The sequence below is a fragment of the Hemiscyllium ocellatum genome, chromosome 42 (assembly GCF_020745735.1).
Source record: "Hemiscyllium ocellatum isolate sHemOce1 chromosome 42, sHemOce1.pat.X.cur, whole genome shotgun sequence".
NCBI lineage: Eukaryota > Metazoa > Chordata > Chondrichthyes > Orectolobiformes > Hemiscylliidae > Hemiscyllium > Hemiscyllium ocellatum.
In genome coordinates, this window is record NC_083442.1 from 16,240,316 (window position 1) to 16,247,811 (window position 7,496).

The 7,496-nt window shown below is 39.0% G+C and overlaps 1 long non-coding RNA gene across 1 annotated transcript; it reads left to right on the forward strand.

Moving 5' to 3' along the window:
• Positions 1 to 2,643: 2,643 nt before the first annotated feature.
• Positions 2,644 to 7,193, forward strand: LOC132834748 (uncharacterized). The gene is made up of 2 exons (XR_009647244.1): positions 2,644 to 2,812; positions 5,365 to 7,193. It is a non-coding gene; the product is annotated as an uncharacterized LOC132834748 (long non-coding RNA).
• Positions 7,194 to 7,496: the final 303 nt, after the last annotated feature.

A 7,496-nucleotide genomic window follows, 5' to 3' on the forward strand; every position in this document is an offset into this window, starting at 1 on the left:
AATAGATATTGAGAGAGGGAGAAAAGATTAGGTGGTATCTGATAAGGTTGATCCCCATTTTTTTTTGGGAGAAATTTTTATGTTTAAATGAAAGTATTAAAAGGTGGACAGCAGGAAAATCTATTTTTGACAACAGCTTACAGTGGGAAACGACGGAGATAGTGACAAAGAAAGATAGAAACAGAAACAAGGGGGGGGGGCAGGCTTTCAAATCAACTATGCAAGTGAAAGAGTAATGAGGTGTTATGAAAGAAGACCCCAGAGGGCAGGAGAGGCAGAAAAGAGTTTTTGGATCTCGGCAAAGAATATAAACAAATTGTAAGGAATACTAGATTTATTGTACTCCGAGGAGTACAGGTGGGGATTGCGAGGAATCTCTCATTTCCATGACCCTAAGATTATGCTTTTTTTTTTGAAAAAGCCTGATGAGATGTGGTTTATGCACTTTGTATAAACCTTCTTGTAAATACAGATATACATAATGTACATATTTAGAATAACAAATGATGTAAATACCAAGTAAAACTTATTATTATTTGTATTGGCAATTTTTGTGAATTTGAATATGTTCTAGTAGAAAAAGAGTTTTCCATCCAACTCTTCCAGTGTTCTTATAAATATAGAAGAGACAGCAGGTAATCGTGCTCAAACTTTATCACACCAGGTAACACGTCGGAGAACAAATTAATATTAAAAAGAAATATCTTGTTTAGAGTGCATCTTATTGGATAGGGTCCAAAAAGCGTGAAATATCTGTGTTGTAGGAATAAAGACAATAATGCAACTAAATTAATATGGAATTTAGTAATCTGTGATGAAATGCAAACTGATTTTAATAATTAATGTTCTAAATTACCAATTGTTGATTCATTTTCAAAATAAAATATTAAAGCTGCAGTCACTGCAGATAAGGATTATAAGCGAAGCAATTTCCAGTCCAGAGATTAGAGTATTTGTATTGTGAGATTTGGCTATAGCTCAGACGCTCTATTTTGCGTGAGTAAAGTTTTTAAAACATTACAAGACAAAAAAAAAGACTTTGATCTTTGGTATAATTCCTGAACCTATAAAGTTCCCTTTTATGTCCTCCCTGTGTCAATTCATAGCAAGTACAACTTCCAAATAAATTGTGAATATGTTTTAATGTATAAATACTACATGTTCTGGGCAGTCATTGACTTCCAATTTTTTTTTCTCTCTGGTTTCCATTGCCACCGGGGTGAAATTGCTTGTGGTTTATAATGATTTTTTTTCAAGGGGTTTCTGTTTGCACAGCTGGCGGTTTGATTGCTTTTCTCAAGTGGGTGTGAATTTCTGTGATCTTTTTTTCAATGGACGGCGGCAGCCAGGTCTGTGTGAGTGTTTTTTTTCTATTGGACGAGGAACTCCCATTCAGCAATGGAGGGCTCTGATTGGCTAGAGAACTCCCATTGAGTTTAATTCACAGTTGTATAAGCGACATTGAGATATTTTTAAAATTAAAACAATATAGAGCCAAAATATGTAGTGCCCTGGACTCAGTATTATGTTGACAGTGACTTCATGGTCAAGTTGCAGACAGAGCTAATTTTTCTTTTAACCAAAATAACGAACTGAAGTTTCAGAACAAACAGAGACAGATAAAGAAAAATGGAAGGTGGAAAAAGACAAAGGGAAGAGAAACCAAGAGAGAAGGATAGATAGAAGGATTGCGAGGAATAAGGGTTAGGGGTAAGGAGATTCACAAAGGACTGTGCAAACAGAGAGAGAGCGCGTGTATAGCTAGCAAAACATGTAACCCTTTGTGATTTGGTTTGAATGCACATTGGTTTGTTGGTGATTGAATGAGTAAGTTTTGTTTCTAGAGCTTGAATTCCAGGACTGCTGTTTAAAGTGATTTCGTTTTATATTAACTTAACATGATTTAGATGCATCTGTTTGCTTGGTGATTGAATTCTTGTTTTTTGTTTCTAGAGCTTGAGTTCCAGGACTGCTGTTTAAAGTGATTTCTTTTTATGTGAGCTTAACATGATTTTTTAAGGCTAATAACTTCTGTTCTTTTATGAGTCATGACTCCCTAACTACTTTTCTTACTAACCTCTTTTATTTTTACATAAAAGCAATATATGAAGGACAGTCGAAGTTTCGTTCGACAGTGGGTAATTGTTAAAAACGAATGTTTCCATGGTTATTATCTGTGACCTTGGATTCGACCATTGTGCATGCGTTAGAAGTTTTTAACTTGAATTGACAAATTGTTGTAAGACAGCTCTGATTATTTTTACGACCTAAAGTATTTTGATTGAGTAATGATTGACCAGCAGTACTTAAGAATTCCAAACCTGGTTATGACGGTTCTAGGAAAGATGAGATAAGAAATCAGATAGATTTTTCCATATTGGTAATATAACACTGTGTACTAAAATGTTGCATTTATATCCCTACAGACTTCAAGTCAAGCACTTTCTCTTCATTTTTTCAATTATGCAGATCTGATGGTGGCTAAAACCTTTTTAATACTTTGAACAGGTCTTCGTTATTAAGCATCTGGACACATACCTAGTAGGCTGTACAAAGACAGCTATGATTAACTTTAGCCTTTTCATTCACTAAATTTTAGTTGTGGTTAAGAGTAAGAGACTTATTCCCCTTGTTCACTATTAAGTACTGGATATGAATTTAGTACAAGATTTCAAAAAACTGGAAGATGACCCTACCCCTGTTGAAGGAGGAGCTTATGGGTCTGTAATTAATTTGTGAATGGATAATGGGTATGGGTTACAGTACAAATACCAGACGCTAATCTCTTCTGAGATTCAACAACAGATCACAGGTGATTCTTGCCTAGTTTAGTAAATTAGGACTATCTTTCAGAAAGGAAGTGTATTTGCAGTTTTTTGAGAAGATATGTAGCTCAGGTTCTAAGTTTACTCACTGAGCTGAAAGGTTTGTTCTTGAACATTTTGTCATCACGCATTGTTAGGAGGGGCACAGAAAGTGTTTGTAAAGAGAGAAAGGGCGAGTGACAGGAGCAGAACGCGTAAATGATGGTAGCTGCGGTTGATGAGGTAATTAGGGGAAGAATGCAGCCAAAAGTGAGCAACCGGAGCAGCGAGTGATAGCATGTAGGGCAGGGAAGAAAGGGAGTAGGGAGAGACATGGAGGAGCATTTGATAGAGAGTTTGAGCAACAGGGGCAGAGACGAAGGTCTCCACAGGCAGGATGCCATTATTGTGGAAAGATAGGGCATTTTAGAGGAACAGGAGAGGATCGGTTAAACTAATCTACCTCATAGCGGGCAAAGCAGGAATTGCAGCGGCTGTCAGCCTGGCCCAGACCAAGCTGAGTTTTGAAATCAACAGAAGAGGTGGGAAGTATAAAATGGAAGCTGTGGAAATCGTACAAATGCATTTATGGATTGAATTTGAATTTGTCTTACTAAATTAGATCTAGCAATGTTCTATCAGTGCCACAGTTAAACTTTCAGATATGTTTCATGTCAATAAATGCCAATAATTTTCTATGAGTGATTCTGTGGTATTTGAGCAATTATTATAGCTATGTTTAAAGTCAATTTTAACATTGGAGGTCAGGTTTTGGGAAACTTTATAGGCTTAGACATTGTGCAGGATAAGTTGGAATTGACTTTGAGACAACAGCCTTAAGCTTGTTTGCATTCTGATAAATTCTGCTGGGTCATCACAGAAAGGTGGTTTTGTATCTGAAAGAAGAAAGTTGTTAGCTTGTTTGACCAGTTCAGTTGGGTGTGCAGCCAGTTTTGATGTGTTGGAACTAGGTACTATAATGAAATACGCTATAATTAAGGATGTTTAAGGACCTGTACTGCACTGTATTTTTCGATGTTCTATGTTCTAATATTCAGAGATGTTTGAAGTCGGAACAGAATCATGATAATGCACACGCTAATTGTATAGACGACAAATGAGAAAAGGTTTTGGGGCGCATCCTGGACTAGTTGTTAATCAGCAGTTTGCATGTCTGACCAGGAATGTTTCCAGTTTTGGTTCTAGGTGGTTAAACAGAATAGTGAATGACTTGAAGGTTGAAGGTACAACTCTTAGCACATGGTAGTAATGACCAGATTAGGTTCAGATCAAAAAATGGAGTCTGAAAGATAAAGTCATCGGGATGTTTATTTTAGTGACAACATTTAAAAGAAACAGTTTGAATAGTGAGATAACTGTGGAGAATGTTTTAAAACCAGTTGAACAGAGAGCAAGGTAATATAGTCTGACTGAAGAAAATACATTTAGATTTGAGCTTTCAAGAATAAATTGACTAAAGCAAAAGCAACAGAAGGAAAATAAAGGAATGAGAAAGTGGCATTTGGAATGATAAAATCAAGAATATAATGTAGTATAAAAGCATAGTCAAAACAGATGAGGTAATCTTAAGGTGAAAGTGGTCATTTTTTTTACTTAAACATCGCCAGTACTTTTATTATCATTAAATATTTTCACTGTGCTGTTGCACAGGAAAATGAAATTATGATCTGTTAGAGCTCTTAAAAAGGATAGTGATGAGAACACTTGTGGAATAATCCATGGAAAAACTGTATTTGAAAGGAAAGTTATGTTCAGGAGTTAGTCCATTTAAAAATGAGATGAGGATTGGAGGTCACTGTTTCAAAGGCCACAGATTTGAACATTTTTTTTCGTCCTTATGGAAAATGGGGAACCTTTGGAACTGTTCTGCAAAATGTGGTGTTAAATATAGATTCTGGATCAGCAGGGAGGGAAATCTTCTGTGCTGTACTTTTCTATTTGGGTCCTCAGATACGTGGGATTACACAGTAAATTGATCCTCCATCGCCTGAATAGCTGAGCATTTGGGAACCATTATCAGGATTGGAGACAGTCAGCATAGATTTATGAAAGGGAAGTCAAGCTTGACAAATTTACTGGAATGTTTTGAGGATGTAAATAATGAGGTTACCGAAAGGGAGCCAGTGGAGGTGGTCTATTGGGAATTTCTGAAGTCTTTTAACAAAGTTTCATTAAGGGATTAGTGCGTAAAATTAAAGAATGTGGGAATAGATTTAGTTTATTGAGGTGGATATAAAATTGGTTGGCAAGTGGAAAGATTAGGAAGAAACAGGTTATTTACTGAATGGGAGGCTGGGAATGAGGGACAGTATCAAACAACACTGGCCCGGATGGCAAGCTCACTAAAGCCTTGATAAAACTCCGAGCCTTAGCCACTGAGCTGAAGCAACAGCCGGGAGTAAAAAAAAAACCCAGTGATAGATTGGCTGAATAGCACATTCGGTAGATGGGGAACTGTGCTGGGACAGCTGGCCCTTGGTTTATGCATTTCTGTTGCTATCTTTATTACCTGTGGTTGTTGTTGTATACCATGTATCAGGACGCTTGTGACACGAACGATAGACCATGCCCTGACGGGAAAGGATAACCCCCACCCGCATACCAGGCAGCGGGGCTGGAGGAGCCTGTGATGGGGGTACCCCATGGAAAGATTACGGGATCGGTATCAGAGGGAATGGAGGAGATATGCCTGAGAGGGAAGCGCGGGACAACTTATGATTTTACTTTATAACTGTATCTCTCATTTCTAATCCTTCCCATATTAGGGCCTCAGAATGTGAGGGCTGAGGTGCAGAGACCCCCTAGTTGTGTATTTTTTTTTCTCTCTCTTTCCCGTTCAAATTGACAACAGGTAAATTTGTGCTTTTATGCTGCAGTTAGAGATTGTGAAGTGCTATATGCCTCGAGACTCAAGAGACTATTGTTCACTCAAGAGACTCCTAGCCAACATCTGGTATTCCTAAATGGCTTCGATTGGTCTCGACGGCCACTGTTCACAATGATAAGCCAGTTACCACTGCCCGTGTCCGTACTTGACAGCTGTGAAATGGATGTGGGTTTTTATTGGTCAAGTGAAGGTGACTGGTTAGCCAATGACGGGTAAGATTCCTCGAGTGAGGGACAACCTAAGACAGGCACAGTCGTGCATTGACCTTCAGAATAATGGCCTGTGGTCATGTGGTTTTAGCAGATGCCTGGCTTTTGTATCCGTGTCGGGAATCTGGTCAAGTTTCTGGCTTGCAAAGCAGCTTGATATAAGGAAAATCGTGGACCCAGCAGTTTGACATTGTATTCACTGTATTTTTGACAAAGGAAAATGCCAGTTTTGTGTCATCTTCCAGAACCGACTTAACAACAAACCTTTGGGAAGGAAGGAGAGCTCATTGAATCCTATTGCAAAAAGATTTGACACTATGTCAGTGGTTTGAAAATTTATTTTAAGATGTCATGGTATAATACGACCGAGTTTACTGGGAGGTTGTACAATTGGGTGTTCTTTGAACAGCAGACCTTCATTCTGCAGGCGTCCTAACTCATCCACTTTGTGTTTTCCTCTGGTTCTCTTCGCTTTTGTTATCATACTCAGTAATCATTTTGTTGGTTTTGAGGTGGCTTTTTGTATATGTTTACAACTTTTGAGTGCTTATGTCTGTTATGTATTATTTCACTGCTTCTCGTGCCTTAACGATTGTATGCGAACTGGAGAGGCGCATAGAGTAGGGATTTTGCGGCGCGGAATGCTTTGTGTAGTTGTATGCTGCTTAGGGACTCCTATCCCCTATAACTATGTCTCCCTAGAGTCAGACAAGCCGGGTTTGGCTAAATGGTCGGTCTTGCAAAGGAGCGACGGAGGGGCGCTCACCGACCATCCGGGTCCTGACTGCTGCGCGCGAATTGCTGTATTTTGTGTGGCCTCTTTCGAGGCCAAGGGAGGGAGTGTTAGGAAGCATTATTAAGGTTAGGCTGTGTTCAGAAACTTTATTGTTAGGTAGTGCTCACGTAAGGTAGTATTAGCAAGTCTGGAAATTGTTAGCTTCACTAGACAACAGTAAGCCATTATGTTACACTAAGAACAGACTGAAACACTGATGGCATAATGAGGCCACAGGGAGGGTGAACAGATAACAGGACATTGAAACCGTGTTAGATTGCACGTAGCTCATACTGAGGTAACTGAATGTTATCTCTTTTGGGACCAATCCTATTAGAGTATACCGCTTCTTACCAAATAAGGATGTAGCACTGGGATGCGAGGGGCTAAAAGCTAGACAAAGAGAACAATAGATGAGAAGGCGCTTTCTCCAGTGAGCAGTAAACATCTCACTGTATTGTGTACGTCTCTCTCTCAGTAAAAGCTTATATTTTGAATCAGATCCAGTGTTTCTCTCCTTCAAACGAACACCAGGGACGGTAGCTCCGTCCTAACAGCAGGATGAACATCTTTCGAGTGAGGGAAGTCCATTCAGCAATCTGTTAATGGCTGGGAAGAAACTGTTCTTGAATCTGTTGGTATGTTGTTCAGGCTTCTGTATCGTCTGCCTCAAGGAATGGTTTCGAAGAGAGCATTACCACGGTGGGAAGGGACTTTGACGATGTTGGCTGCCTTCCTGCGACAACGATAAGGGTCTGTAGATGAGAGGTTAGCTTCCATGTTGGCCACATTCTGTAGTT